This window comes from Lactuca virosa, chromosome 1, assembly GCF_052849685.1.
Source record: "Lactuca virosa cultivar CGN04683 chromosome 1, Lactuca_virosa_CGN04683_v6, whole genome shotgun sequence".
NCBI lineage: Eukaryota > Viridiplantae > Streptophyta > Magnoliopsida > Asterales > Asteraceae > Lactuca > Lactuca virosa.
The window spans coordinates 75,515,290-75,527,238 of record NC_136426.1 but is presented as its reverse complement, the minus strand read 5'-3'; positions in this window follow the sequence as shown (position 1 = coordinate 75,527,238).

Below are 11,949 nucleotides of genomic sequence, written 5' to 3'. Positions count from 1 at the left end.
CGGTTTTATCAACTTTATACTTGAATTTAAAACAATAGTTGTCCCATGCTCCAAGCATGTACACTATGTTTTCTAAACACTAGTCATGCCATACACCAAGTATGCATACTATGTTTGTCTATGATCTTTACTTTGTAAAATAGATCAATTGAACATCACTCCAATGATCCTCTTTTCACAGTCCCAAATCCTTACTGCAAATGCAAGAATTCCAAATTCATGCCATTTACTAAAATCTGTTAGATTCTAAACTTATATGCATTGATCCTCTTAATGATTATGCACAAAGTCAGAAAGACTTGACAACAATCATTACAGAGCATTCCAAAGGAGATCAGCTCCTTGGAAACATCCTTCTTTCATTAAGTTTCCTAATCTTACACAGATTGAATAATTTCTAACTTTGAAACATTTCCATATTCCATTTTGACTATCACTTCTGAACAAGAGTTGCCTCGTTACAGATTATGTCAATATGGTCCTTCCAGAATTAACATTATACTTCCAACTGTCCTTGAGCAACCAATCTTTGGTAAACCTTAGATTGTCCTCGACAATTGCTTAATCATTTTAGTCATATCCAATTCTAGACCTTTTCCCTTCATAATGCCCCAGGCATTTGGAAAATTTTAGAAAGGATGAATATAGCACATGTAATCGATCCTATATCCGAAGCATATGGGACACGATTCATGATGTCTCACATAAAGACTAAACCAGTCTTTTGCTATAATATTTCCATTTCAATTTGCCAAGTTCTCAAAATTCAGATTATGAAAAGGGATGTCGTAATCATAATCGAATTTTAGAACGCAAATAATGGACCCATATATAGAATTTCCTTATGTTGAGCCATTCCAACATGAAATTCATATATATATATATATATATATATATATATATATATATATATATCCTTGATTAAATACGATTAAAATCTCAATCTAAGCTTTTAGAATTGAAATGAAGTATAATTTCCTCTCCCTTAATTATAGCAAAACAACTTTTTCAACCCCTGCAACCTCACGAATTGAAACTTTTATTTTCTATAATTAACATTGCTAACTTGCAACCTTTGTCATAATTATCATGCTCCCACTAACATGATGATTATTAGCATAACACTTATGCTCCCACTAGCTTTGACATGAACTTAGAAATCACCTGACTTTCTTACCAAAGTTCAGATTTCTGATACTAGATTATTTTGATAAAACTTTATTAAAATCATACACCTCTCTTAGATAGCTCACATGTGTGTCTAAACAATTTTAGAACTATGAAAAGGGATGCCGTAATCATAGTCTCAATTGTTTAGACCTTTGCCACTTCTCACAAGTCCATGTTAGTGTGCCGGTAAACCACACACGCTCCACTAACGACTTTGAGAATGCAAATATCACAATTGCTATCTAGCTAAAATCTACTTAGTGAAAGTGTTTCCTCACCATCATTTTCATGAATCGGAGAGAAACCTTATGACACTTAGATTTAATAGTGTATGTGTTCTTATCCATGTGAATTTGTCAAAACCATAATCACAAGACAAGGTTAGTGACAAATCCAAACTCATATTGATTAAACTTGTGCAATCTTAAATTCTTGCCATTTGGCAGCTCAGGTGCCTGCTATTGCTTCCAAGTAGTTGTGCAACCAATTGAGAACTCTCAGAACTCCTATGCAAAGCCAACTTGAATAGGCACAAAAATTTCAACACGATAGGTTATAAACCTCAAGTCGTGTGCTAGTGAAGGACTTTATGTTTTATTCTTGATTAAGTCTTGAAACTTTCAAGAGCTTTAAGACTCCCACTGTCCTCTTGACATATAAGACTCCCTTGTCAAATATTCAAGAGATAGTGCGGATTCTTTATCAAGACTAACACTTTACACAATTGGCCTAAGTTGGTCTCGGTTTTATCCAAAACATCACAACTTACCAATTTCAAATGTACAAGAGTAGATAACCTTTTACTCTTACATTTGACTAGTGTTAACAAACCCTCTTTAAGATATGTCACTCAAGTTACAATCTTGGAGTATGACTCTAAGAATTGTTTTGGAACGAAGTATGACTCATCTTTTTGATTTAACCATTTCAATAATTCATGACTCCTCTTCTTAGTCATAAGAATGCACTAAGATGACTTTAGAGGACCAATTGTGATATGGTGTCTTAATCATTAAGATAATCATAAACATGATACTAAAGTACTCTCCCATCTTTTCAGATTTGACAAACTTTTATCTTTCTACCATACTTTGATTCTTCTTATTCGTTCTGTCTCACATTGAAACTTCTCCAATGCTACAGACTTATACTTAAACTTATAAGTATAACCATATTTACTGAACTTAAGTAAATCATGACGAATAGTCTTCTTGATCTTTTGTGGTGGACTTGACCAGTGCACAAGAATGTGTACTCGATCCCTTAGTCCTTTCCTTATTCACATAATGATGGGTTTAAGCTATAAGAACATCCTATGTGCTCATGCAAACCCTAATGCTTGGATCTAGGTTTCTCTATTGTACATGCATTCATCCAAGACTATAAACCCTAGATCTAGCATGTGATAATCAATATTAACATATGAATTAGGGTTTAGATCATACCTTAATTGTTATGTAGCAATAACAATCTCAAATCCTCCTTGTAATGGCTTTAGAAAGTTTAGAGTCACAAGTGTCACTCCTCTAATGGCTCACAAACACCAAGAGCAAGAAGATGAAGAATGAAGAGAGAGAAGGCTGCCCAAAACGTCCAGAAACCCTAGTGGAACTCTTCACTACGTTTTTGGGGCTTAAGGGTACTATATATACATGTAGGCTATTAGGGTTTTCAACTAGGAAACCCTAATCTGACTGCTTAAGCCCTAAGCAGCCCATGGACCCTTTTAGAACCCTTGGACGATTTCTAATGGGTTTCCCCATAGAATTCGTCCAACCTATTATTCCAAGGTGATCCATAGCCCAAATGCAATTATCTTATAATTACAGTTCCAGTCCCTTAAGTTTAATTAATCTCTTTTAGCCACAAAATTAATTATCAATTAATTCTTGACTAATATTAATTAAACAATATGATTTCTCCTTTAATATATTATTCTCATAATATATTAATAAATCATAATTAATCCTTTCTCTCCATAGTTCATCCTATCAAGTTGCTTTGGTGAAGGCAACCCAAAAGGACCATGCACCATCGGGTCAAGTACATACCAAAATAGTTATGGACTTAGACACTAATCCAACAGTCTCCCACTTGGATAAGTCTAATAACTATTCTGCGTATGACTTCAGATCCTGATCTGCAATCGTAGCTTTCAAAAAACCGCTGTCAACTCTGATCCTATCAGAAGCGTGTCCTTTAGATAAGGGATCATATATTCCTCCATTCTAGATATCGTATAGACTGAGACATGGATTTAAATCATTCTCTCTGTCTATGTGTTGTTTCCCGATTTCCGATTTATGATGACTGACAACAGACTACAATTGAACACATCAAATTAGTCCCGGCTTGGCCAAGCGCTTAGTTGTCATCACTAAATCATTGAGGGGCCCACAGATATCGCTTTCATCCTACTTTTGGATAAAAGGAACGGATAAAGTTTGATTCAATGCTTGCTTGCACTCACTTACCGAATCACACACAACAATATGTTTTATGACACCAAGTTACTGGTGCGTTTACATATTATCAATGTGTAACCGACTCACAAGATACAACTCACACATCTCGGTTTCAAGAATATAAGATATTATCATCTCACCAATCACTCGTGATAAAATCCATGAAGTGATCCAAGTGAGCGTGGGTTTAATCCAATGCTCAAATCATATTCATAAGCACTCATGAACGTTGCAACAAACATTTGCTTATGTCTAATACACTTTAGACAATCTACAAACCAATTCATGACAGTCTTCATTCATACCTACTTCCAACATATGAACGACTGTGGACCATTCGAATAATTTGATTATTTTGAAATAATTTAATTATTCAGGAAGTCAAAACATGCAAAGTGAAACACAAGAATAATACTAATCCCATATGGCCCCAAACTCTGGGTATAAATAAAACATTTTATTTAATCACCATATTGATTACTCATTATTTGTTATTTCGGGTAATCAACTTCTTACTTGAATTATTACTACACTTGTCCCATGCTCTCAGCATGCACACAATGTTTACCTATGGTCCTTTCTTTGTGAAATAGATCAAATGAACACATTTCCAATCATATTCATTTCACAACTCCCAATCCTTATCACAAGTATAAGAATATCAAATTCTTGTTACTTATGCTAGATTCTAACATTTTATGCAATGATTCTTTCGTAAAGTCACAGCTCAAAATCATCAAGACTCGGCCAATCTCTATCAGAAACAATTCTATAGATATGATGTCTCTCACTCAAAGTACATTCCTTTGAACATCCTTCTTGCATAAAAGTTTCTAATCTAGATACAGATTCTCAATATCCAACTTCCAATATGGAAACATTTCCATATTTACCATATGACAATTCATTCTTAATAGAATCTTATCTATTCATAATAATGTCATCCAATACCATACTTCCAACTACTCACAAGCGATCAATCCTCAACGAGCTTTGGATCGTCCTTTGATAGTTGTTTAATTATTTTAGTCAAAACCGATTCTAGTCCTTTTTCCCTCTAAATGCGCTAGACATTTTGAAAATTTTAGAATGGTCAAATATTATAGCACTTGCAATCGATCCTATACCCGAAGCGTATGGAACACGATGCATAATGTCTTACATAAAGATATGATGCTTTATCCATCTTCTGCCATAATATTTTATGTGTCTCGTTCTTACAATTCGAACTATGAAGAGGGATGCCGTAATCATAATCGAAATTTAAGAACACACTATGTATCCTTTGACTAAATTTATTAAAATTTCTCAATCTAAGCTTTAGATTTTGAAACGAATTACAATATTCTCTCCCTTAATTATAGCAAAACAATTATTCAATCCTTACGACTTTGCAAAGTATAACTCTTGTTTTCTATAATTAATATTGCTAACTTGCAATACTTGACTTAATAATCATCCAAGCACAACATTTATGCTCCCACTATCATGATGATTATTATCATATAAGCATAACACTTATGCTCCCACTAGCTTTGACATGTTTTAGAAAACAACTGAACTTCCAGAAAACAATACTTATTGAATTTCTGAAGTTCATATTTCTAATACCTAATGCTTTGATAATCCTTTATCTAAGCTTCTTAAACTTATACACCTTTGCCTTAGATAGCTCATATGTGTGTCTAAACAATCCAGACTAATTGCCAAATCTCACAATCGAATTATGGAGAGGGATGCCGTAACCATAATCGAATTCAAGAATACAATTTCACAATCACTATCTTCTTAAAATCTCTCTTAGTGAAAGCATTTCCTCACAGTCATTTTCATGAAGGAGGGAATCTTATGACACTTAGATTTTAATGGTGTATGTGTTCCTATCCATGCAAATTTGTCAAAACCAAAGTTTGCGACAAATCCAAACTCATATGGACTGAACTTTCTCAATCTTGATTTCTTGCCTTATGGTAACACGAGTGCGCACCATGTCTTCCAAGTAGTTAAGCAGCTCACCCTTTCATATCAATGTACTTTTCATTGATCAAGATCCTTGCCTTTTATGCGTCCAAATGAGAACTCATAGAACTCACGTGCATAATTAACTCAATTGGAATGACACAGAAACAAAATAATGTCAACACGATAGGTTGTAAACCTCAAGTCGTGTGCTAGTGATGATCGATAAGGTTTATTCTTGATTAGTTCTTGAAGCTTTTCAAGACCATTAAGACTCCCACTGACTCCTTGACATATAAGATTCTTTTGTCAATAAACATTTCTCGACAAACAAATATTCAAGATTTAGTGTAGCTTTTATCAAGACAAAACACTTCACTAAATTGGTCCTAGTTGGTCTATGTCTTATCCAAGACATAGCAACTTTCCAATTGTGCAAGAATAAGAAAACCTTTTCAAATTTCACATTTGATGAATGTTATAAACCTTCTTAAGACTTGTCACTCAATTCATAATCTTAACTCTAAGACTTGTTTTGGAACGAAGTATGATTGACTTCTTGATTTAACCATTTCTTCAATTCTTGATTCCTCTTCTCAGACATACAATTGCACTAAGACTCACTTAGAGGATCAATTGAGATATGGTTCTTAATCATTAAGACCTATCATAAAACATAATAAAAAGGTACTCTCCCTTCTTCTTAGAATAGAGAAACTTTTATCTTTCTGCCTACTTGATTCTTCTTATTCGTTCTGCTATTTATTGAAACTCTTTCAATCAATTGAGAATTACACTTAATCTCATAAGTATAATCATATTTACTTAACCTTAGTAAATCATGACGAATATCTTTGTTACTCTTGTGGTGGACTTGATCAACACACAACCTTGTGTACTCGATCTCCTAGTCCTTCACTTGACACTTTGTCAATGAATTAGTCTAATTTCCAAATATGAAATTTCTCATTCATCATGCAACCAAGTTGTATGATTCCAAGTTTCTGTCCAATTGAAACTTTGGCGATGAGAAACTTTCCCTATTTGGTAAATTCTTGACCTTTCCACAAATAACATAATTAAGAATCAAATCCATTATTGCTAATAATAGAAACTTACATCAATTTTTCATACACGCCATTGCAAGGATAAATAAATAATATAAAATCAAAATTTATATTATTGCGGAAAAATTTGTCCTTACAATGCAATTCAACTGAAAACTATGCTGTTAAATATTCCTAAGCAATCTATTCTAACTCCAAGTAGTAGCTTAAGATTCTAATCTTCAAGTAATGCGATCGAAATCCATTTCTTCACGATTAGATTCCGCTCACTTCTTCCCTTAAGATTCCTCTCTTTTCTTCGATCCTACAAGACATCGAAATGTAATCTTATCACATTATATATTAAGAATCTAGAATAGGAACTTAAAAGAGTTAGTTAATGGATTTTACCTAAACTAGAGCCATACGTTCTGACTCTCCCATCTCTTAGATCTCTTAGGTAAATAGGACAGCTTCGTCTCCAATGCCCCTTCTCTTGGCAATAAAAGCAAATTGACTCTTTTGGAACAACACACGGAACTACTTCTGACTTTGCCTTTCTCTTATGATCAAACTTTTCGATCATGGCATGCCTTTCGTTGCCATTGCCTATATCCATAGAGGTCTGGAAGGCAGATCCACTAATCAACTTTGCTTTTCCAGTGCGCCAAATCATTGCTGATTCAGCAGCAATAAGCATATAGGTGAGATCGATGAGGGTTACGTCGTGGTTCATCATATAGTACTCTCTTACGAACTCACTATATGAGTCAGTAAGTGACTGAAGAACCCAGTCAACACCCAGCTCCTCACAGACAATAGATCCCAACATTCTTAACCTATCAATGTGTGACTTCATCTCTAGGACGTGTGCACACACTGACTTTCCTTCTTCATGTTTACTTGCCAAAAGCGCTTGAGTGAGTTTGAACTTTTCAATCTTTTGAACTTGTGGGTTAGGGAGAACAATAGGAGGAGGTGGTGGAAGTGAAGCATGATCTCGTGTTCCTCGATCGAATCGTGGAATATCATCTTCATGTGAAAAGCTTTTTCCACGGGATTTGGGAAGACCATAGTTGTCATACTTTGACATCTACAAAACGGGAGAAAAAATTCAAGTTAGTTGATTGATTGAGTCCTTAATAAATCACCCAAATGAGATATTAAGGCTAGGACCCAACACAATACTCTACAACTTGGGAGAGGGATGCCGTAACCCAAATTGCAGAACATTTGAAGGTAAGTGAATGACGATTCACTAATTTCCACCATGAAAAACGAAAAAGAAATTTAAGTTTTAAATCTATTGAAAATTCGTAGATCTTTTGAGATTCATTGAACATTTCAATGGCATGTTTAAATCTCGATATGCCCCTCGATTTGTGACTGGGATGCCGAGGATCACAAAACAGGGTGTGAATAACCATGCAAACTTACATGGTGCCCCCAATGTTACAGTCACCTATTCGATGTGCCGGTTAACCACACACGCTCCACCGAACTGTGACAAACAATGAGTCACCCTTTGCTACCTTTGCTTAGAACCATTTAGTGTGCCGGTTAACCACACACGCTCCACTAACGTCTTCGCAAGGGCACAAAGTGTAATTTCATGGAATTGCATCAATTCACTTTTGCCTAAAGTAACTAAGATTGGGAATTTTGTAAAAGCATTTAGTTACTTTTGTACTTCATTATACTTATAATGGAAGGTATATGTCCTATCCTACCCGTTCGGCTAACGACCCTCCACTAGTCAAGAGTGCGGTGGGTAAGAGTGGATACCCATTCAATCGCCATTTTATAGGCAATTTCCTTAAACACCCCTTATAGACTAGCTTCGTGAATGAGGCCTACTAACGGTAAGACTGACTGTTTACTCATACATATATATAATACTAGACTTTTAATGTTATATATAGTATAGGGTGTATTTTACACTTTTAAAATACTAGGTGGTCTAAGTTAATAAAACATACTTTTAATTAAATGTAAACCATATCACTATGGATTTTATTAACTCTCTTTTAATTATACACTTAATTAATTTAATAAAACCATACGGATGTGATTTGAACTTTTCAAAAATAATACTAGGGTTTCAGAATCTAACATTTCTAAATTAAATTTTTTTTTTTTAATCAACTTTTAAATTCCAAAACTTGAGGGCAAGTTTTGAAACATTTCAAAACATTAGAGTTTAGAATTTAAATATTTCAAATCAAACCATTTAATCAAAATTTAAATTCCAAAACTTGAGGGCAAGTATTTGAAACATTTCAAAAACACAAGGATCAAATAGCAAATAATTTAAATTAAACAATTAATTTAATGATTATCTAAATTTGACCTAATTTCAATTTCTTGCAAGATAAGTTACCCAATTAATATAAATAATCAAACTTTAATCATATAAGGAAGTTATTATCTAATCAATTGGTAATTATCTTTTGTTTAATCAAGGGTATACTCAAAATATGTTTAAAATCGGATTTTAATGACCCAAAACAGTTAAGACAAGTATCCATGAGTAAAACAGCAAGAAATCCCGAAACTGCCTCCTTCTGACGCTCGAACTCGCCGAGTTCCTCTATGGACTCGCCGAGTTGGAGCAACTCGCCGAGTCCACGTTGGAACTCGCCGAGTCCACGTTGGAACTCGCCGAGTTCATCAGTCAGGGAGCCAAAAAAATGATTTTGCAACAAGAATGAATATGCTAGGCATCAATACAATAGAAACCAATCAAGGCTCTGATACCACTGATGGGTTTAAGCCATAAGAACATCCTATGTGCTCATGCAAACCCTAATGCTTGGATCTAGGTTTCTCTATTGTACATGCATTCATCCAAGACTATAAACCCTAGATCTAGCATGTGATAATCAATATTAACATATGAATTAGGGTTTAGATCATACCTTAATTGTTATGTAGCAATAACAATCTTAAATCCTCCTTGTAATGGCTTTAGAAAGCTTAGAGTCACAAGTGTCACTCCTCTAATGGCTCACAAACACCAAGAGCAAGAAGATGAAGAATGAAGAGAGAGAAGGCTGCCCAAAACGTCCAGAAACCCTAGTGGAACTCTTCACTACGTTTTTGGGGCTTAAGGGTACTATATATACATGTAGGCTATTAGGGTTTTCAACTAGGAAACCCTAATCTGACTGCTTAAGCCCTAAGCAGCCCATGGACCCTTTTAGAATATCCCTTGGACGATTTCTAATGGGTTTCCCCATAGAATTCGTCCAACCTATTATTCCAAGGTGATCCATAGCCCAAATGCAATTATCTTATAATTACAGTTCCAGTCCCTTAAGTTTAATTAATCTCTTTTAGCCACAAAATTAATTATCAATTAATTCTTGACTAATATTAATTAAACAATATGATTTCTCCTTTAATATATTATTCTCATAATATATTAATAAATCATAATTAATCCTTTCTCTCCATAGTTCATCCTATCAAGTTGCTTTGGTGAAGGCAACCCAAAAGGACCATGCACCATCGGGTCAAGTACATACCAAAATAGTTATGGACTTAGACACTAATCCAACACATAAGGAATTAGTCTTAATTTTCCAAGCTGAAAGTTCTCATTCATCATACTATACAACTTGCATGATTCCAAGTTTCGGTCCAATTGAACCTTGGGTGATGAGAATCTTTCCTTATTTGGTAATATTAGACACTACCACAACCGAAAGAATCAAATCCATTTTTCCAATATTGCTATCAATGGAATCTTATAAGCAACAACTTTTCACAAATGCCATTGTAAGGATACTTAAAATAAATAAAATCAAAACATTTTTCTTTTATTTTAAAACTTTGCGGAAAAACTTATCCTTACAATCATATGAAAACCTTGTTGTTATCTATTCCTAAGCAATATAAATATCATAACTCTTAAGTAATAGCCCAAAATTCTGATCACCGAACCATGCGATTGAAATCCATCTTCGCGATCAGAATCAGCATGTACTTAATAGAGTTAGACAATGGACTTTACCTGAAGTAGAGCCAAACTTATTGACTTTAACATCCTTAGGTAAATTTGGCAGCTTCGTAACCAATGCCCCTTCCTTTGGCAATAATTACCTATGGACCCTTGATAATGGGACTATCTCAGACTTCGCCTCTCTCTTTACCATTGGGTCAACCGAGTTGACTATGGCCGATCCCTTTCCATTGGGAAGAGAGAGCTTTACTGGATATCCAATGTCATCATTGTCAATGACCATAGCGTTTTAGGAAGTTGATCTTAGCAAATAGATAAGATCATTAAGGGTCTTGTCTTAGTGTGTTTCATAGGATTCCCAAAAGAACTCACTATGTGACTTAGAAAGTAGTTGAGCCACCAACTTTCTCAAGACTTTGACACCCAACTCTCCCGGCTTGTCAATATGTGACTACATCTCCAAGATGTGATCACACCTAGACCTTGCCTTGCCAATAGGGCTTGAGTGACCTTAAACTTTTTAGGAACTTGTGGGTTAGGGAAAATAATTGGAGGAGGTGAAAGAAGTATGATATCCATGGGACATCATCTTCATTTAGGAAAGCTTTTTTCAAGAGATTTGGGAAGATCATAAATGTCTAGACCAGACATCTTTTTGGGAGATATTCAAGATAGTTGATTTAAAGTCCTTAATATTACACCCAATATGAAATATTAAGGCTAGGACCCAACAAACTATTTTATAACTTAGAAGAGGGATGCCGTAATCCAAGCTATAAAATATTTGAAGGTAGGTGAATGACGATTCACCAATTTCCACCATGAAAAAACGAAATAATTTATTAGGTTTTAATTGGATTTGAAAGTCCTAGATCTTTGAGATTCATTGAACTGTTCAAAGGCATGTTTCAATCTCGAGTGTGCCCTTCAGGTTTTGTGACTGGGATGCCGAGGATCACAAAACAAGGTGTGAATAACCATGCAAATATACTTGGTACCCTTAATATTTACCCCTTAATCAGTGTGCCGGTTAACCACACACGCTCCACCGATACTATGATAAATATTAAGTTACCCTTTGCCTACCTTGTTAAGTCCAGGTTAGTGTGCCGGTTAACCACACACGCTCCACTAACGACTTAAGCAAAGTGCAAAGTGTAATTTCATGGGTTAGCACCAAATTCACATTTTCCTAAGTAACTAAGATTGGGTATTAATAAGAGTTTAGTTACATAGTATTTATCATTAATACTTTTAATGAAAGGAGAATTATAGTCCTTGTCCTACCCGTTCGGCTAACGACTCTCCACCAGTCAAGGAAGCGGTGGGTGAGAGTGGACACCCA